This window comes from Ovis aries, chromosome 1 (genome assembly GCF_016772045.2).
Source record: "Ovis aries strain OAR_USU_Benz2616 breed Rambouillet chromosome 1, ARS-UI_Ramb_v3.0, whole genome shotgun sequence".
NCBI classification, from domain to species: domain Eukaryota; kingdom Metazoa; phylum Chordata; class Mammalia; order Artiodactyla; family Bovidae; genus Ovis; species Ovis aries.
In genome coordinates, this window is record NC_056054.1 from 180,058,761 (window position 1) to 180,080,914 (window position 22,154).

Below are 22,154 nucleotides of genomic sequence, written 5' to 3' on the forward strand. Positions count from 1 at the left end.
TGATGGACACAGGAAAAAGTTATTCTAAGAAGGCAGTGTTTGAGATGGACCTTGGAATATGGGAAAAGTTTCAACTGTTAGAGTTTAGGCTAGGGGCACAGAATGAATAAAAGCATGGGGATAGGAAATAACAAACTGATTTTGTGGCTGATATGACTAGCTTCTAGAATACTTGAAGGATAGCAGCAGGAGTTTGAGACGCTGGATGGCACATTCAGGTGGGGATGTATATTTGGCAGCTGGAAACCTATATATGTGGTAGCAGAGCCCACAAGCCAGGATGAGATACTCAGATCTTCAGGGAGGCAATAGGAATGTCTGGTTGAAGCTAAAACTGCTCACAAACGTCAAGAATTCAGTGAGGGAAGAAAGGAAGGCAAATGTAAATTTTATGGGCAGAAGCAGGAGAATGGATGAAGGGGCAAGAAGGAGCACTCTGATGAACAGGAGACTCAGGAAAACAGATGTTACGAAGCTCAAAGGGAAAGTGATCTAGAGAAGTGGAGACAGATGGTCAAAACAGTCAAATCAGTAATGGTGGGGCTAGCACTGCCTGGTGGAAGAGGCATATTTAAGAGCTGGAGTCTTTCTTTATCACTAAACTCATCTTTGAAAGGACCACCTCTTATCCCTTTTTACTCTATGCCTAAACTTGTATATGTACTCAACCACATACATAAACAAACCATTTTTTTTTTCTGGGAAAAATTTATGGCATTATTGACTCTGAAGCACCCAACCTACATCTGGAAGCTTTATGAGTAAAGTTCAGATTTTGTTGTTTGATCTTTATTTAAAAGATGACTAATTTTTGATGCTCCAGTCAGCTGCTTTTTGATGGAAGTGCAAATTTATTCACATTTTATTTAACGAATATTTTCCTATCTGCCAGGCATTGTACTAAGTGCTGGGATCAGAATAGTTTCCATAAATGCTTAAATGGCTTTTACCTGTGAGTTTTGCCTCCTATAGTTGGCACAAGTTGATGCACGAGTTTTTGTGTTCATAGTACGAAGTACATATTTATGTGAAAAATTTCTGCTCCAAAATGCTTTCAAAATGTTTTGAATACTTTTTGGTATCAGCAAAGGGTGCTTTAGAAGAACAAACCAATTCCAGGTCAATGCATTGCTTTGCCATGGTGGTAGTCTAGTGCGTGGGCAAGCAGGAAGAGCCTCTCAAGTATTTAAAACAACTTTGAAAATCTTATTCTTAATTGTATCCTCTAAAGAATAAAGGCAAGAAGAATAATCAGCTTCAGACAGAGAGTTGAAAAACAGCTTCAGGATATGTTCTAACTGATGGGTTAAAAAATGGAATAAAGAAATCACATGGAAGGGGTTCTACAAAAGATACCCTTGAAGCTTATTTATTAACTTATTTGTATACATTTCTTCGTACATGTATACATTTTTAAAGCCAGCTCTAAGATATCAGTTCAGCATTTTCCCTATATGTATAAATATTTTTTTTCTCCTAGAAAATAGGTATCTTATACATTGTAAACTTCATTCTTTCAAGACATATATTTTTAAGCCCTGTATAGTATTTCATTATATGGCTATATCAACATACTTTAAAGCATTTCTCTATTTTTGGATAATTTGATTGCACTCTAATTTTGTCATTTTCAATAATGCTTTGTTCAGAAGCACCCGTATGTACACAGCCTTTGCAATATTATCATTTATTGGAAAGCTTTAAAACTTAATACCACAAGCAAAGAAAGCAAGGAAACGATACATATATTGTAAGCAAAGAAAGAAAAGCCAAGTGCCGCTAGTATCCAGGGTGATAGAACAAATGAGTGAAGTGGATGTGGCATAAAATGTGGGGTGACAGGTACTTTGTCTCACTGGAGAATACACGGCTTGTCTGAAGGGAACAGTTATTACTCAGTTCCAGATATCTGTCCCATGCAAAAATTCAGGTCTAATATTTTAAGATTGCCATATTTCCTAGAATCTGTAAAAAATCTGTGTTTCTTTTTGGTGAGAACTTTTGATCTTTAAATGTTGGCTCAAACTCTGAAATTATTTTTAAGTATTGTACGGACAAAAATTTTTATAGGCTAGTTTGATGCAGCTCACAGGTCACTGGTGTGTAAGCTTCAAATTAAAGAAAAGGAAAGCTGGTGTTTGAAATATATTTCTAGGCAGTGAGTTAAACAAATAAAGCTTGCTTTAAGTGTTGGTAGTAACAGGAGATGATAGTATTGGAGAAACTGAACCTAAACATGAAAGTCTTGGAAGACAGGTAAATTCTGCTCCCCATTTAATTATCCATGCAAGATTAGCTAGAAGAAGCTTCTCAAATGTTTCAGAACTCTCAAAGGACCATGTTTTATTTACACAAAACCTTAACCCAGTGCACTGTATGATGAGATCTAACCATCATTTCCCTTAATTTTCCATCTGAACACATATTTCACATTAACATCCACCTGCACTACTTCCTTTCATAAAGAGGAGGTGGTATTTGGCTATTCTCTGGTTCTGATTCATGAGAAATCAGCCCAAGACCAACATTTCTGTTCTTAACAGATTTTGGTTTTTAAATCTGTAGAACACAATGTTTTCTTGGGCTGAGTTCTAGCATGCCAAGTTTTGGCTGGCCACAGACTTTGACATCTGAGTGAAAAATCTTTCAACAATGGCATTTAAACTGAAGAATCAACAGACCTTTAATTATAACACTGCTTGTAATCTCCCCACCTCCCCCTCCTTTTATCATGATGTTCAAATTGCCTAAAATCACTAACTGCACGGACAGCATGTTATTTCATTTGCCATTGGAAATATAATCATTTAGAAACTTGGTAGCTTGAGATCCTGTATTAATTTTTGAAAAATCAGTATTGTTTTATTCACTATAAATTAAAGAGGCATATGCAATGAAGTTAAAATTATTGATTCATTAGAAACAGGAAATAAACCCTCAGCATAGACATTTTCAATTTAATGTGTTCAAGATTTATTTAGACCAGAATAGTATTTCTACTTGGAAATTAGGCATTAAATATATCAAAATATAGAGTATCCTTTTTTGTGAAGTTTCTCTAAGTGCCAGGGTCTCTTTCCATAAAATGTTAAGTGATTACTTTTTATGGCTTTTTAAAAATGACACAGTCAGAAAGTACTGTGTTTCCCTGGGTTTCATCTGTGTTTCTCTTATATAAGAGCAAAAGACACCTTTAAATTGATAAAACACTAGAAATCCTTTGAAAGCTTTCTTTTTAGACATAGATACTGAAAAAGTATAGTTTATATATCCAGTCTGTCTGTCTGGATATACTTAACGGATGTGCATGCGTGCTAAGTTGCTTCAGTGGTGTCTGACTCTTTGAGACCCTAACTGGGGTCAAAAACGTAAATGTGGAAAATTATTTCCATGTTCTATAGTAGCTAAATAGTTTTTTGTTTTTGTTTTTAAATTGAGAGCTTGGTTATATGTGGAAAGTGGACAAAATTTCAGTTCTCTTTCATCTTGAAGAGAAACCTGGCTCTAGATTTCCAGGAAATTCCTTTATTTAGACCAAACATCAGGTTTCCACATATAATTTCTAATCTTCATGATATGTCTGCAAGATGGGTATCATTAATTTTGGCTGAAATATTTGATTTATCTGAGCCTCAGTTTCCTCACCAGTAACAGATTAATTACAGGAGTTTTTGAGTCTCTTTGTCATTGAATTTTAAGTAGTGGCGCTTGGATGTAACCCCAGATCTGACTTCAAAGCGTTTGCTTTCTCTTTGGGGGCAGAAAAACACCTCCCTGAAGAGCAGACAACTCTTCCCTGTGTTACTGACCTTGCTTTCTGAATACAGTGGGTTATCAGAGAGGACACTTAATTATGTTTAGTGTCCCTCATGACTCTAAAATTCATCTTCATTCAGAGTATAAAATTCATGGTATAAGAAGTCATGTCTCTGATTTCCTGCAACAGACCTGGTTCAAAGCTTGCCTTTTATTATCTCCACAAATATGCTTGTATTTATAAAACTATGTCCTGTTTTTGTTCAGAAAATATGGTCCCTATCATTATCAACTTTGTGTGTCAAGTAGCCAAAAAAAGGTCAGGTGCAGGAAACTGGTTTTGACCAGCCCAGCACACTCAAGGATTAGCTCCTCCAAGACAGAACCAGCAGAGGAAATCCGAATCAGTGTTGTTGAGGGAAGTGCAGATAATAAATAATAGTAATAATAGTAACTACAGGTATTGCACTATTAAGAAATGTTCCTGATTCTATTTATATATCGTAGTTAATCCTCACAATATGCCCATTTTACATATGAGGAAACAGAGGTTTGGAGATGATAAATACCTCGCTTAAGGTCAAACACTTAGGAAATGGCATTTGTCTCCAGAGCTAAGCTTCATCTGTGTTACTAAACTATCTCCAGGATGAGGGGAACAAAATTTAAAGAGCAGTTATAAGATTATAAATGGAAAATGGAACCAAGACTCCGAATTTGTAGGGGGAACAGATTAGGAGCAAGGCAGTAGGTCCAGCATGGCAGAGGCCAGTAGGTGTTTGATACATAGGGTGGCATGGGATAGTAGAGTTAGAGCAACGTGTAGAGCTGAAAAGGAGAGGCGGGGGTGCGCGGTGGGGGAAGACAGTGGGGGCATGTGTGTGGGCAGCGGTGGAGAAGATACATAGGGCTGTTGGGCTGATTCCCTGTTATTCTCTCCTACTCATGTAAATAAAACTTGTGTGTTGGGACACAGTGGGCAAATAAACGTGTCTGAGAGCCCTACTCAAAACTATCTCTCTTCACATGTCATTATTAACTGGAGGAAAACAAAACTGGTTGTCTAATGAGATTCCTTTTAAAATACAAATTTCTCTAAGAGGTCTAAACCTCATTCACACCTTAGAGTAAATGATTTTAATGAGGCTACCAGACCACCTAACTGAGTGTAAATAGTCAAGATGCCTCAGTTTGACTGGGGAAAGGTGATGGATAACTGTGGGGCTGAGGAGTAGAAGCAAGGTGCTGCGTGGTGATACAAATGAGGGGGAGAGAAGGATTTCCCTGGTAGAGAGGGAAGGCACCAAATCTACTTCTGTGAAAATACTGTTGAGATGTACGTGAATGTAATGTACCAGCATCATCAATATCCTTAGTTCTCCTTTGCACTTGGGTCTAGAATTTTGATAGTAGCCAGAGATCAATTAAAAATCACAATTGGCTGCTAATTTCTGATGTAAATAAAGACTCAGCAGAATGCCCTACTTATAGCAGCTCCTCCGTAAATACTAGCTGGGCAAATGGGATATCAAAACTAGTCTGGAAGTGGGAAAATTTCAGATTTCCTGAATTCCAACCTGTTTCTCCAGTCCAACCTCTCAGGTTCAGAAGACTGTTCCCTCAGGAGGAAGGGAGAAACAACAGAGAAAGTGAAGGAAGAACTGACACCTTAGTGCTCTCCTTCTTCTCATCTGCATGGCCCAGGACAGCATGTTCTAGATTCTGGGGCCTTTAGAATGTACCTCTTATTACTGATGCAATGCTGAAATAATGGAGCTATTTTCAAGTTCAAACTATGAAATGCATGAAGAAAAGTGAACAAAGAGGGTGTGTTAAAGATGAGCCCTTTAATTAAGGAGAAGCTTCATCCCCCACTGGAATTGCAAGAGATTTTTAAAAAAGTTTCACTCTAGACCTGTTCTGGGTCTGTCCTATGGTCTAAATGTGTGTCTTGCCCCTCTCCCTTCCCCCATCTTGGGCTTCTAATTCTCAGTATGGTGATATTAGAAGTGGGGCCTCTGGGAAGTGATTAGGTCATGAGGATGGAACCTTCATGAATGAGATCAGTGCTATTCTATAGGAGGCCCCACAGAGCTTTCCAGCCCCTTGGGCCAAGAAAGGAGAAGTTTGCCACCCAGAAGAGGGTCGTCACCTGACCATGTTAGTGCCCTCATCTCAGACTTCTAGTCTCCAGAACTATGATAAATAAATTTCTGTTGTTTATAAGTCATTTAGTCTATGGTATTTTGTTATAATAGCTCAGACAGACGAAAACAGTCTACACAGGTACTTGTGAAATGCTGATCCACGCAATCTCAAACAACTGCAGCAGGAGCATTAGAATCAGGTGTAGAGCCCAGGCATCACTGAGTTTGGGGTGCATGGCTGGTCCCCAGGTGCACAGAGAAGTGCTCCTGTATGTGTGCACAAGCCTTATCTTCCCTGGTTTTCTGCCCCTTCCAGCTCCCCTTTCACACTTATCTTTCACATTTTATAACATCACAGGATCTTCTAAATTATGTGCTTTTCAAATATGTTTTCTATCTTACTGTTGACTTAAAGAAGAGAGGGGCAATATTTTACTATAGATGGAATTTGACCCTAAGCTTGTTATTTTGGATATGTTTTCTTACTTGTGAATTGTGGCAAAAAATACCCATTTGTCTGAAGATTGGGAACACTTTAGAATATAAGAGCTGGAATGTGTAGCCCAGTGGCTACTAACCCTGGCTGCATGCCAGAATCACCTAGAAGATTTAAAGAATACAGATCCCTGAGCCCTGGCCTCTGCCCCTCCCTTCTCCAAGTGATTCTTCTATAATGTCAGTTTTGGCCGCTTGCAGCCAGTTACGTTGACCACAGATCTTAATCAACATCTTCATTTAAATGATGAGGAATCTGAGACCCAGACAGGTGCAGTGACTACACTAAAGTCACACAGGAACATACTATATGTGAAGATAAAGGCTGTGGGTAATGTGAAATTGATTACTTTAGAGTATATTTTATATGTTTTTATGTATAATTCATACATCTGCAAGCCACTTATGCAACTTTCCAAATATGGTTAAGAACAGAAAGAAAGCGAAAAAGACATGCAAGCAGCCAGAAGTGGAATCACGTAAAGAAAGAAAGTGAAGTTGCTCAGTCGTGTCAGACTCTTTGCGACCCCATGGACAGTAGCCTGCACCAAGCTCCTCCGTCCATGGGATTTTCCAGGCAAGAGTACTGGAGTGGGTTGCCATTGCCTTCTCCAGGGAATCTTCCTGACTCAGGGATCGAACCCAGGTCTCCCACATTGTAGACAGACATTTTATGGTCTGAGCCACCAGGGAAGTAAAGTAGGCCACACATAAATCCCTCAAATCTCTCAGAGAGACTCTGCTCTTGCCGCTGTGTCCTCTTTGTCTTTGAGACAAAGTCCTGATCTCCAAGCCCGGCCCCTCTGCTGCACTGTAGCTTCCTGTCTCCAAAGGCCCAGTTGAAATTTCAGGGCTACCCAGTCAGTACCTTCATGCCTTATGTTCAAAATTAAACTCATGCTTTCCGCTCCAAGTCTGCTCCTGTTCTTAGCCCTCTGCTTCTGTTTATGGCCCCACTTAGGCTCAACAGTAAAATGATGTCTTTGGTGCCTTCCTCTCCCTTGCTCCCAAATATACCGGATATAATTCTCCTTCTGCCACGTCTCATCAGTGTTTGCTGGCTCCGTTCGTTCCCTCTGCCCCTGCCCTAGTTAGGGCCCTCGCTGCCTCTTCCTGGACTATTGAGATAGTCTCCTACCTGGTCTGCGTCCTCTGGTCTCTCCCTTGTCCAATCCATCTTGCTCACGGTGGCCAGATTCATCTTCTGAGACACAGCTCTGAGGATGTTACTCTCCTACTAGAAGCTTTCAACAGCTCCCTATCGTCTACTGAATAAAGTCCAAACTCCTGGCCTGGTAATCAGGTCCTTTCACTTTCTGGTCCCAACTTATTTTTATCACTTTATTGCCCACTACTCACCTTCACATACTCCATGCTCTAGGTAAACCCAACTACTCCTTTGCAGAGTCATTATCATTTGATTCTTTTAGCCTTCGCTCATGGTTTCTGAAATGTTCTTTTCTTCTGTCTGCTCAAGTCCTGCTTGCCTTTCAAGGCCCAAATTCAGCATCGCCTCTTCTGGTAAAGCCCCCAGTTAGCCCTTTTCTGAACTACTGTAATACTAAATCTGTACTGCTTTCAGAGAGCACATCACTTTCTACTATGGCTTCCAGTGAAGTAGGCACACATCTCAGACCTGCTGCCGGATTAAAACTTCTCTGATGGCAGGATTTGTGTCTTGTTTATCTGTGTACTGCTGAGTACACACTGTACTGTACTCATTTACATATTTGTCAAGTGAATGAGTAAATGCATGGACTTTATGGGCAACCTAAGTGATGTTAGTTCCCCCGCCTCAGTCTGAAGCAGATTAGAAGTAGCACATTAGAGAAGGAATGAGGATTAAGATGAGGCTGGCACAACAAGAAGAAACTTAATCACTAAAGAAGGGGAATAAAAACTATAAAAAGGAGACATGAGAACTAAAAATATTATGGAAGTCTGGGGGTAAATAAGCACGGAAACAAATAATCTTAGAGACTAAGGACCAAATAGTTAATGCCACATGCAACTGCTTGGAAACCACAAAACAATATTCAAATATACAGAATTATTTTTATACTTCCACATCCTCACCAGAATCAGTAGAAACACAACAAAATTGCTGTTTAGTGATGATGACCCACACTCATTTATAAAAGTATGAATTATGGTAAATATATTCTAAGAAAGCTAAATGTGTATATCAGTTTAAGATACTATATATTGAAACTTAATAAAAGAAAATATCTTTTGATAATGAAGAGGAGATTGTATCTGTTACATGGGGTACTCTGTTTGTATAAACTGATTTCCATAGTGAAGTCAGATAAATAAACCCTCTCCCTTTATAGACATATATTTTTCTAAATATAAAAAAATATTTTTTTATCATTAAAAATAAAATATGCTCATGATATACAATTTAGGAAAACAGAAAAGGGGGAAGATAAAAAATACAGTCTTCCAGGATCTATAACTTATTACTAAAAAATAGTTGTGATTACATAATATGTATAATTATGTAATTATGTATGCCATCCTTGAGTATATAACATAAATAGTCCACATTATTATAAGCTCTTCATAAACATTTTAATGATTCAAAAATTCTATCTAATGGATAAATCATAAAGCACTTAACCCAATTCCCTAGAGTTGAACATATGGCTTATTTCCAGTTTTATAACATAGCTATGGTAGCTCAGACAGTAAAGCGTCTGCCTACAATGCAGGAGACCCGGGTTCAATCCCTGGGTCGGGAAGATCCCCTGGAGAAGGAAATGGCAACCCACTCTAGTGCTCTTGCCCGGAAAATCCCATGGACCTAGGAGCCTGGTAGGCTTCAATCCATGGGGTCTCAAAGAGTTGGACACGACTGAGTGACTAAACTTTCACTTTTATGTCTAAGAAGATTTGCCATGAGCTGATTGTTGAAGTTAAGTGAGGAATTCATGAAGGTTCACTATGATGTTTTTTCTACTTTTGTATATGTTCAAAATATCTACAGTGAAAAGGTAGAAAATGTTTATAATAAACATTTTATATACAATGTTTTTTATTTGTAACTATTTTCTTAGCTTAGACGTTAGTACTAGCTGCCTTGTTCAAGGTCTGACTCCATCATTACCTAGTTATGTAATTGTAGGCAAACTGCTGATGTGTCCTCTGCTTCAGTCCCCATCATCTGAAAAATGGGTTTAATAATGGTAGCTGATAGGGCCTGTAGTTGGAGAAGGCAAGGGCACACCACTCCAGTACTGTTGCCTGGAAAATCCCATGGATGGAGAAGTCTGGTAGGCTGCAGTCCATGGGGTTGTGAAGAGTCAGACACGACTGAGCGACTTCACTTTCACTTTTCACTTTCATGCATTGGAGAAGGAAATGGCAACCCACTCCAGTGTTCTTGCCTGGAGAATCCCAGGGACGGGGGAGCCTGGTGGGCTGCCGTCTATGGGGTCGCACAGAGTTGGCAGCAGGGCCCGTAGTAAGGATTATCACATGACAAGATATGCTTCACATGCTTTCCACAGCACCTGGAATGGTGTTAGTGTGCAATAAATATTACCTTGAAAAACCAAAATGCTGGTAGTATAATTACATGTGTTGTGGTTATAAAAAAATCATCATATATAAACTGAGAGACAAGCCAGAAATAACACACTGAAGTATTCATCATGGCCATCTCCAGGTGAGGTGCTTATTCTAAAGATAGTGCCAATGCTAAAATAATTTAGACTCTCAACTACCATTATGGAGCACTTTCTGTGTGACTGATACTGGAACAAATGTTTCACATGTTTTATCTCATTTAATCTTCACCAGAATTCTTGGAAGCAATTACTATTACTATTCTATTTATATAACCAAGGAACTTGAGGCTTAAAGATTAATTAACTTGCCCCCAAGGACATAAGAATAGACAGGGCATGTTGTCAAACACAGGTCTGAACCCCTGGAATTCATCCCTAAGCTACTGGGAATGGCCTTTGGACCTTGATCTTTTTGTAAAGACCTCAGTGTTTCTAATCTTTATCCCTCAGAGGCAGATTTAAGCTTTGGACAAAATTTTGGCCCAACTTTGGAAGTTAAACTGGACGTCTGGTTAGAGCACATTTTCTTTCCTTTTACTTTCATTATTATTTAATTTAAAAAATGTATTCTAGAAAACCATTTAGACAAGAAAAAAGAAGTCCTCCACAAAATTAGCTATTTTTAAATAAAATTTAAAAAATTATTTTATTTTAATAAAAAAGCTATTTTTAAAGAATGCATATCTCATGGTCCAAAAAAATGAATATGCATATTGTTGTTCAGTTGCTAAGTCATGTCCAACTCTCTTGTGACCCCACGGACTGTAGTCTGCCAGGCTCCTCTGTCTGTGGGATTTCCTAGGCAAGAATACTGGAGTGAGTTGCCATTTCCTTCTCCAGGGAATCTTCCCGACCCATGGATTGGACCCATATCTCTTGCGTCTCCTGCATTGGCAGGTGGATTTTTTACCATTGAGCCAACTGGGAAGCCTGAATATACGTATTAGTTTACAAAGATTTCCCACTGGTTTGATTAAATTATGTCCACTGGAAAATAATTATCAAACACACACACACATATGCACACTCTTTTGAAAACTTATAAAGCGGTCCATATTACATATTTCACTTTAAATATATAATCTCTAAATGTGTATGCATATGTGTATATGTGTAAGATACAGACAGTGAACGTTTGAATTTAGAGAATGCTTCAAAAATCTGAAAAAGGTGGTTTTCTACGGATGTTATGAGAAATTAAGTCACAGGAAGTCTTAACTTTAAAAAAACGGTCAGATGGCAAATTGAGTCTTTCACTTTGGGTCTCAGGAGGCTACTCCTGTGCAATGTAATCTAGATGTTGTTGTTCAGTCCCCCCAGTCGCGTCCAGCTCTCTGCGACTCCATGGAGTACAGCACACCAGGCCTCCCTGTCCCTCACCATCTCCCAAAGTTTGCCCAAGTTCATGTCAATTGCACGGGTGATGCCGATTAGTCTAGATAAGAAATACCAAAGGGAATGCTGCATCTCCTCTGGCTCAGACAGCACATTTATGCATCTGTATTATAAAAAATGTGCCAGCTCTAGCAAGCTCACAGTACTGAGCAAAGTGCTACAGTTACAGCTGGGAATTTGTCTTTCAGGACTGGCTCTATTTACTGGTTGGTGGGTTTTGCTTTTGTTTTTTTTGGGGGGAGGGGGGTGTCTATTTCTCCCTGGGGGTCCCAGTGGACTGTTTTTTTTTGTGGGGTATGGTGATGAAGGAGGGAGTTTTTCTGAGTTCTATTTTGGATTTTGGTGAATAGGAAAGCAGGGAATTTGCCAGCCTGTTACTCAGTTATACTGAAACACGATGCCTCAGATTTGGAGCACAGAAGGTGCTGAAAAAATTTTCTGAGGAGGTCTTGAAATATCCACGCCTGTCTTCAAGGAAGGACTTGTTTCTCTCAAAAATCACCCAGTAAATAATAGAGTACGTTGTTGCTATCTCTCTTCCCATAAAGGAAGTGGCCCCCTGAGTCCTATCCAAAGGCATCACACTCGAAAGGAAGCCATTATGATATTGAAATTTATGCTATGTTCTTTAATTTCCAAGAGAGTATTAAGAGGAATATGCTTGAGTGTGGGCCTTCTTTACAAAGTCACTTCTACATATGTGCACTGTTAGGAGTATGGGCTGCAAATGTTTGAACAAGCTGTATTTCCATATTTGCATTGTCCAGTCTTTTTTCGTTTTTCCTATTTTCCTGAATATGCCCGAACATATGTGTACAAACCTACAATTGCATGGCCACGTCTACGCGTGTTTCCAATTCCATAGTATCTTCAAATGGTTCGGCTTTCTAGAAACACAGCCACATAATTTGTTTTGATTTGAAAAACTGCTTGGCAAATGCATGCAGGTCATAATGGCAGGTAACAGACCATTTATTGAAGTGCTGAAACAAACAGAAAACAAAGTCCAGGACACCATCACAGAGCTGCGCTTCCCTTGTGAGATCCTCTCGGTTGAGGAAGGTTTGAGTGAGACAATAATAAAACAAATACCTGTAGGCTTTTCAAACAGTAACAACCAGTTCAGGGTTAGCAGTGTTTCAAGACCTTGATGGGACAATGAGGTCCTCAAGCTTTGCTCTCAGATGCTGGATTGCTGCTTAAGTAGCCTTTATCACTTCCCCCCTAATTTTGGTTGAAGATGCCCTTGAAATTAGATCATATTTGTTCCTAACAAAGCATATGCATATTGTGGCATCACTCTATAACCAACGATTGGTTTTAGCTCTCTGAAGAAAAAAATTCCAACAACCTTTCATGCTGAGATTTCTCATGCTAGTTCTCAGCACAGAAGTGATTTTTTTTTAAGTTGCATAAAGCCTAGCAAGGTTTAAGTTTTCCCAGCAAGAAGAAAGTGTTTTTCAGCTGTTAAATTTTTCAGATGCTTTTTTTGAATTTGGATAAAACTCAAAAACATGTTTGTTTTAAAATGTAAACCTTTTTATGTACAGAGGTTTGCATATAGAGAAATGTTATTACTATGTTTAAAGGTACTTTTGAAATAAGGAAGTCATGGGTACTTAAATATAACAGACTGTATGTTGCTTTATGGACATTTCATTAGGTGCTAACATAAATATGCTGTTCTGGAGGACCATGGAGCAAGGTTTGCTGGTGGGATCACCTATGACATTGGTAGTGGATGTATTTCTGTGTGGGAGCAATTGATGGCCAGGTGTGGACTGAAGAGCATCCTTCCAGTCAGCTGGTATGCTTTCCCAAGACCCTTTGCCCCAGTTGCATGGCACCATTTGGCCCTAAACTTGCTTGATTCCTCAGCTTATTGACTGGGCCAAAGTTGAGACAGCATATGGCATTTTAAGCACAAAAATGAGGAAACGCATTGAGGTCTCGATAGAGAGGCAGAGATGAGGGTAAATCATCAGAAGGCCTGCTGTCTGCCTATTTAATGGGTCTCAGTTCAGTTCAGTTGCTCAGTCGTGTCCGACTCTTTGCGACCCCATGGACTGTAGCACGCCAGGCTTCGTTCTCTGTCAATGGGTCTAGTCACTCTTCAGTTATAAGCACATTGAAGGTATGCTGAATAGAAAAATATATTATCTTGATCTACCTGTTTTTTCCAAACATTTTTACTCAAGACTCACAGTAAGTTCATTTTACATTGCGATCCAGTGATTGTTTACATACATGGATGGAAATACATGTACACACACAGGTACTACACACATACACACACACACACACACACACACACACACAGGGTTCCAGAGACAGAAGGTAACCAATCTACCCACATTTTAAACCTTAGGATTCTTCATAATTCTATTGTATTTTAAAAGATATTTTATTGAAGTTGATTTACAATGTGTTAATTTCTACTGTATAGCAAAGTGATTCAGTAACATATATATATATACATGTATGCTGCTGCTAAGTCACTTCAGTCGTGTCCGACTCTGTGCGACCCCATAGACGGCAGCCCACCAGGCTCCCCTGTCCCTGGGATTCTCCAGGCAAGAACACTGGAGTGGGTTTCCATTTCCTTCTCCAATGCATGAGAGTGAAAAGTGAAGTCGCTCAGTCGTGTCCGACTCTTAGTGACCCCATGGACTGTAGCCCACCAGGCTCCTCCATCCATGAGATTTTCCAGGCAAGAGTACTGGAGTGGGGTGGTATATATATATATATACACACATTCTTTTCTATTGTGGTTTATCACAGGATATAGAATAGTTCCCTGTGCTATACCAAAGGACATTGTTTTTTATCCATTCTGTACATAATAGTCTGCATCTATTAATCTCAAATTCCTAATCCATCCTTCCCCCTGCTCCCCTACCCCTCTCCTCTCTATAGAATATTCTATTGCTTAGAAAGTTGAATATCAAGGATGAGAAATTCAGCACACTTCAAATTTCTAATCAAGTACTTTCCAAGATTAAGAAAAGTAACTGATCTCTGGTTTAGTCTTTGAAATGCCAACAAAATTTACTTTTCCCTCATTCATTCATAATTTATTCATCCTCCAAACATTTATTGACAGTCTGCTATATGCCTTACGTTATATACCTGCAACTGGCCTGTTTCTAGGCCAGTTACTTCACAGTTTCTTTAGAATTTATGGCAGGGTTGGCCAGATAATTCTCAAAAAGGAGAATCTTCCAGAGTAAAACAACTTGTTCATAGTGCTTCCCATCTAGCACCTAAGAGTTCTGATAGCTTTTCTCCTAACCTCTTATGGTAAAACATCAGTCTATTTTATTTACTTTACATATTTAATCCTAATTTAAAATGTTGAATGCAGCCATGAGGCTTAACATAAGTATATTTGAAAATAACTTTTGCATAATAAGGTCTTCCTCATATATATGTGATACATAGAGGCTATTTACACAAATTTTCCATGCTACAGATATGCAGAAAGCTGACTGTTACCTATTTTATAGTTGTTTTGAAAATAAATGTGCTAAAGCATGTGAAGTTCTAAGAAGCAAAGTAAATAAAGATTATCATACTAGTATCTCCAGAGACAGTGCGTCTGCTTTTTTCTTGTTGAGGGCAGTATATGTACAATAAGAAGACAAGTTCTAAATATTTATTACCAGACCCTCTTTAGATGGCCGTGTCCTTCCATTCCAGTAGAAAGCATTATGGAAGTATAAAGCTGGAGCCCAATTCAATTACTTGCATGGCTCTTCCAGGAAATGGTTAACACTGTAGACCACGGACTTAGAAAATGCAGGGGACTGATGATACACACAGGTGGAGGAGACATGAGTCTCTCTCTTCATCAACTAGGTCCTAATTCAAGGTTGTGGAGTTGCTACATTTTAAGAGTAAAATGTTTTGAGGCTTTTAAGAGAATTTCAAATGAATTAACTTTATTTTGGGAACTATGATTTGGGAATGATTAAAGTATTACAGTCAGATATTGTTTCATAAACATAATTATAGGCCACCTTTTTCAAAAGATCTCAATAACTCAGTTTTTTTATGGGTATGGTCAGTTGCCTGCCTAAAGTGATTCCATCTTCCAAAGCATGTTACTTTGCACAAATGACAGCTGGCATGTGGATATTGATGCAGAGAAAGAAGGAACTGCTAAGGTTGTGGAAGTTGGGACTTGGCAGGCTTCAAGCACGGAGGGCAAAGGCGCCAGAAACATGGGCAAACAGCTTAAAATTGTCCCTTCTTATGTTTGTGCATTGTTTCTATATGGAAAATTACATTTCTCTGAGAGTATATGTGTAAATATGCATCTGCTAGTGTTTTGGCAACTCTAAGTTACCTAAATTAGTTTTGATCAACACTGTCGGATTTTTAAACCCACCAACGTAATAAAAGCAAGTTTAAAAAAACACAAACAAATCCTACAGTACATTGTGTGCTGTGCTGTTCCAAGCCTCAGTTTCAAGACAAAAGGAACGCGAGACTTTGTCATTCGCTAGCTGTTAATAATCAAGAGAAGATCTGCCAGACAAGCTCTTCGAGGGCTCTGTCTGTCTGGACCAGGTATATACTGAAATACACAAAGGGCTTTGCAGGGGGAGAAAAATGAGTGCTCATGGACAATGATGCAGCTTTCTTAATTAAGATTTTCATTACTGATACATATATTAAGTTCTGCAACTGCAAGAGCCAAAGCACTGTCATGAGCAGGTAGATGTCCCTGATTCCATCTTCAGGCAGTAAAGCTAAAACATATTAAGCGTGCACCCAGCAAATGTTGTGGGAACCAGGAGAGCTCCAGAAATATTCCTTTTGAATGCAGAGAGGCCCCATTAAAAGCAAATTTGTAATGCATCTAATAGGCGGGAGAAAAGCCCATACCAATAGACTGTGTGCTCATGTGTTCCTGTTCGGGATTGCTTTGAGCGTCCAGCCACAGCAAAAGGTAGCTGCAGCTGACCTAGAAATAATCCCTACAAGCACATCAATAGCTCAGGCCTGAAAAGCACCTTTGATCTTTAGGTTTTCTAATGACTCTTGTTGAGAAAGGAAATAAAAGACTGAATTTGGGGTCACTTTTGGAAGATGGCATAGACTCCAGTCCACAGCTGGCCCTGACTCTGTCCCTCTGGGTCACTCTGTCTGTTTTCCCTGGATCCTCAGGCTGGTCCACAAGTCAGTGTGGTCTGCAAGGGTGTACCGGTCCCAGGAAATAATCTGACTGTGGTGTGGAGAAATCTTTCTTCTTAGATCAAGTTATTTTTTGCTAAGAGATGAGAGGAAATTAAACCCTGCTCAATCCTAGAAATGGATGAACATCTAGAGTATGTGTTTTTGATTACATCTTGACTAAAGCCTAACTTGTTTTAGAGTTGCTGGCACTGTTGATGTGCACCCAGCTCTGCCTTATTTTTCTGGCTTCTAGTTACATCGCTCCTTATTTCAACTCTGTCCCCTTGGGAAGTACCCGTAACACTCTGATCTACTCTTTAAAAAAGGCCTCTATCTCTTGGTCATTACTAAAGAGGAAATGATTATTAGACACTGGACTTTATGAACGATCATTGTATCACAACAGTCAAAAATTGTACATTCATATTTTATTAGGGAAAAGCATTTATTTGGAATTTAAACACAGTCCCTCATTTTCTAAAAAAGAATAAATCAGAATCCAACACCAAAATCACTCAAAAGGTTAGACTTTAAAGTGTTTTCATTATAGTTCTTCATTGCTTGGGGAAAAGGGGGAAATTCCCAATAATTGTGACCAGTAAGATTTCTCTTGGATTCCTGCTCCAAGATTCAGATCTCTGAAGTAGTTTTCTGAATGTTAGTGTACATTTCTGAAATTTGTCTCTTTAAATATATTAGAGAGTTGGAGTGGAGTGGTGAACACACAGCCTACTGTGAGGTGGCTGACCTCTGTACAGATTATAGATAGGAGATGTTCATGACTGGTGATAAGATGACCAAGAAATTGACCCTTTGTATTATATATATGAATAAATAAATAGAAATAGATAGATTGTTATAGATACCTTGTCAACAGATACTTCATATATTTTGGGAAAACTAAACAGTATTAAGATTCTTTCTAATCTTCATTGAAAAAGTGGTATTATTAAAACTGGTAGACTGGTAGTCATATAGGCCCAAACACATTCTAGGAAAAAAAAATCTACATTTTCTTACTCTCCTTCCCAACATTTTATGATTTTTGAGGTCCTCTTTTGCATCTTCATGTTAATTTTTTTCCACCATGTTTATCACTGCTTTCACAGAATTTTTAAAAATTAAAAAATTATATATATATATTTAAGTCACTTTGCTACACAAAAATATTAACACAACATTGTAAATCAATTAGGCATATATATATATATATATATATATATATATATGTAAGTCACTTTGCTACACAAAAAAACTAACACAACATTGTAAATCAATTAGGCTTCAATAAAATAAAGAAAAAGTGGTAGAGGAGCATGCAGAATCTCTTGTGAAGAACCAGTGTAGTACTATTCGAGTTTAATGATGATGGAAAAAGGAGGGGGAAAAAAATCCCAGAAAATGATTCTAATCAGAGACTTCCTACTACTTCTCTTATGCACCCTTGACTAACTTATAAGGACCAGAATGAAGGACATTGCTAGAGGATTTAGGTGTAATTTTTGCTCAATTTCTCTCATGAAACACATGCTTCTCGCATTCAAAATATAGGATTAACTTTAAATTAGAAGTGATAATTACTTCCCATGTACCAAAAGTCTAGAAATTTCCAGGGGGGAACTAAAAGTGGAATCAGTTTTAGCTTACTAAAAGTGTGAGAGGTTAAGGTGGCCATTCTAAATAAATATCTGGAAATGATTCTCTGAAATAAGATATTTCTGATTTATCTTCAATAACCTCACATTAGAAGAAATGAGAAATAACAGAAACTACAGAAAGAATGCAGAAAGAATCTAATGAAAGGGGAAAAAAAAAAACACCTTAATTTTATCACTACAAAGACCTCTTCTACAAGAGAGTAGAAAGACTCTTTGACTAAGTAGGTGGCATATGTACCATTGCTGTTGTTGGACTCAGTGGCTTGGTCGTGTCAGACAGACTCTGCTACCCTTTGGACTGCAGACTGCTAGGCTCCTCTGTCTATGGGATTTTTCAGGCAAGAATACTGGAGCGTCCTCCTGCAGGGGATCTACCCAGGGATCAAACCCATGTCTCATGCACTGCAAGCAGATTCTTTACCACTGAGCCATTGGGCAAGGCCATTTGTACCAAACATCTATATAATGTATATCCTATACATACACCACTGCCCAGCTTTCAATCGGCAATGATGTTTGGTGAAGAAAAAGGTGAGAAAGAATGGAGGGAAGACTCATGCTAATAAACAATACAACACCAATCATCATTATTGGATCCTGCTTGGCCTCTGAGTATAGGCCGTGTTATAGAGGCTGGGGTATAACATGTGGCGTTTTCTAAGGGCATCAATAAGAAAGGTAAACATTCAGCACTCTGAGCCTACAGAATGCAGTGCCAGCCTTTAACTGCTCCAGGGGCATCACTGAAACCTAGCCGGTAGTCACGTGCTCCCACTTCTTGGGCAGTTTCACTGCTCAGGTAGAGGAGTTACTTACTAGGCCTGGTTCCTACCACTTGCCTCAGCTTGTAAGTGGCCTAAAGGAGCTTCTGTACAATCTTGAACATTATGGTTTCTTTTCTACTTCCCTTCTGGACACTGCCTAAGGATTAAAGGAACTGCAGATGACTTCTGGACATGGTTTTTCTTTAAAGACGTAGAAAAAATGCCCCAGAGCACATGGCATCCCTTATCATCTGCAAATGAACTTTTTGTGCTGAAGGCATGCTCCAATTACCACTCAGAACAGCGCTGCACAACTCCTGCCCCTCAGAGAGACTTGGGGTACGCATGCCGGGAGCCAGATGCTCACTATCCCAAAACACAGGGAAGATGCTCTTGTCAGTTTGTGCTGGGAAGGGCAGGGGCGGATGCTGTCAGTGTGGCATTTCTGCCTCTTAGCGTCTTTCACTTTCCCTGAAGTTGCTGAAAAATATTCCATTTCATTAAGTATGTAGTAATACACATGGGAGTCAGAGAGAGGGAAAGGTAGAGGACACTGATGACATGGCCTCTAGCACTTTATTTATGAGAACATCCAGAAATCTCTATCTACATCTGGTAGAAGAATAGTGTCAATTCTGCCCTGGAGACACAGATCAGGCAGTGTTGCCAGTGTGTATTTTTCCCTTCCCAATAATTTACTGATTCTGGAGTCTGATGGCAGAGCTCAGATGATCACTTTCACATTCATATGAGTGAACAATTAGCCTGTCCCTTTGGGGGAATGGCGATGTCAAATAAACATAAATGTATGAAACCAGGGGAAGTACTGACTGTCCCTCACCCAGAAACTCTGCTGGTCTCCCGAGTGGTGCTTCTCTCCCCACAACTTTCCCTGGGAGAGCGGTGAGGATGGGGGGTGCCAGCAGACCACAGGAAACAGTGCTAGAGGCGACCTCACAGGACAAGAGGGGGCACTGCCTTTGCAGCAAAGGGTGAGACTGAACAACAAAATGCTTGTGAGGCTGCTCATTTGCCCTTTGCACGTTTTTACTGTACTATTCACCTTTTCATTGTTGATCATATCTACTTTTAAAATATTAAGGATATGTCACAGTATTTCCCTAGTTTTTTTTTTAAATACTGTTCATCATAGTGATTTCTATCTTCATGTAATAAAATGTAATATTCTTTTAAGTTTTCAGATGGGATTGTATGCTTGGAAAAAGCATCTTGTACCCCAACTTAAAAATATTCACTTACATGGCAAAAAGTACAATTGACAATTACAGAATTAGTGAAGATGCAGAGAAATGGGCAGACTGTTTATTTGCTGGTAGGGGTATACATGGCTTTCCCTAGTGGCTTAGCAGTAAAGAATCTGCCTTGCAATGCAGGAGGCCTGGGTTTGATCCCTGGGTCTGGAAGAGAGCATGACAGCCCACTCCAGTACTCTTGCCTGGAGAATCCCATGGACAGAGGAGCCTGGCAGGTTACAGTCCATAGGGCTGCACAGAGTTGGACTTGACTGAAGCGACAATGCAGCAGTAGCAGCAGGGGATATACGTTGACACAATTTTGCTGGAGGACACTTTAGCAGCAGATAAATTTTACTTTGGCAGTTCCACTACTAGAAATTTACCCTAAGGAAATAATCAGGCAAGTGAATTAAAAAAAATGCATATATGTATAGAGATGGTTACTGTAGCATTGTTTAGTTAGAAAAAATTTCCAAATATCCTAAATGTCCATCAGTAAGTGACTTATTCAATAAATTACCCTCTACTGGAGTACAATGTGGCTGTCAAAAAGATAATGTGGATCTATATTTATTATCATGGAAAATGCCTGTTACAATGAGTAAAAAAGCAGATTGCAAAACAGCCAGCAGATTTTCCTTTTATTTTGAAAAGAGAAAGACAAAGAAAAACAGACAGATAAATAGATATGTTTGGAAATATATTCCCCAAAGTGTTAACTCTCTGGGTGGTGAGATTTTGAATGGATTTTTTTCTTTTACATCATTACTATAACAAATGCAAACCAAACTAAATGTATACTTTAGAAGCAAAGAAAAAAAAATAGAATTTGAATTTTAGGGAAAAAAGCTTAGATAAATTCTGTAACAACTACTTAAAAATTCAAACATGAGTTTCATAGTCATTAGCAATTAGTAACTCTCTGAATAGGGTGACACTATTGCCTGACCATTCTCTTGATGGATGGCATCACTGCCTTCCTCAAGTTTCCTCCAAGTTTGACAATTCAGGTGACGCATTACATCTTAAAAGACTTCAAAGTATAAAAGCTCACATACTGGAAATAACCCAAATATCTATACCTAGGGCATTGTTAGGAAAATTCCGGGAGTTTTATATGATAGGAAACTATTCAGACATTTTGGTGGCAGTGTGCAATTACACTGAGAAGGGCTTACATAATATTTAGTAAACAATAGAATACAGCCTTATACATACAGTATATACTCAATCATGTTAAATTCACAGAAAAGACTAGAAGGTGATCTAAAAAATTGTTAATAATCACTTTTTCTGTTTAGTGGGATTGTGAATATTTTCTCCACACTTTCTTAATATTTTACAATAAGTGTGAATTATAGAATCATGAAAGACGTTAACTATTAAAAAAAAAATACAGCTGTGTTGCTCAACAGCTGGCAAATTTTATCCCAGATGTATCTACAGTTGAGTTTTGAGTCAAATGGTCTTAATGTCATTTCCTAAAGGAAATCTAATAGAATGGAATGTGTTCAAATAAAGGAAAGCTGTCATTGCCATCACCTCTTTGCAAGATACTGCTTTATTACAGAATAAATCTGAATGGGGAATCCTCGTGGCTATTGGCAATTAAGAATTTACACATTCTTCAGGTCTTTTTTATATCTTGTTTTATGCTACTAGAAGCTGAAGTTTAGTTCATCTTTAGTACTCTGAAACGTCTCCAGGTCTGGAAGCTATTTTGGAGCCTGCTGGCATAGGACACCATTAGCAATGGAGGCTCATCCATTCATTTAAAGTGAGAATTCCCTAGAGTAACAAGGGTGAGCTGCTATACCAGGTCTTCTATAGATCATTAGCTTTCTTTCCCTTTTTTTCCGTCTCCTCTCTTACCTACCCACTCTTCCTCACTCCATCTCTTTTTCCAAGAAAATAAATAAACTAATTAATT

At 38.8% G+C, this 22,154-nt stretch overlaps 1 protein-coding gene across 50 annotated transcripts in view; it reads right to left on the reverse strand.

Annotated features, from left to right (window-relative positions):
* The window catches only part of ZBTB20 (zinc finger and BTB domain containing 20), an 863,472-nt gene that overhangs the window by 163,676 nt on the left and 677,642 nt on the right, over positions 1–22,154 (reverse strand). For 32 of the 50 annotated variants that reach the window (XM_060418084.1, XM_060417983.1, XM_060417962.1 and 29 more), the window contains one exon: positions 1–22,154. This exon is cut by the window's left edge; it is cut by the window's right edge and continues 9,091 nt beyond it. The exons of the other annotated variants lie outside the window; for them this stretch is intronic. The gene's annotated coding sequence lies outside the window, so the exon portion shown is untranslated. 50 annotated transcript variants of the gene reach the window in all.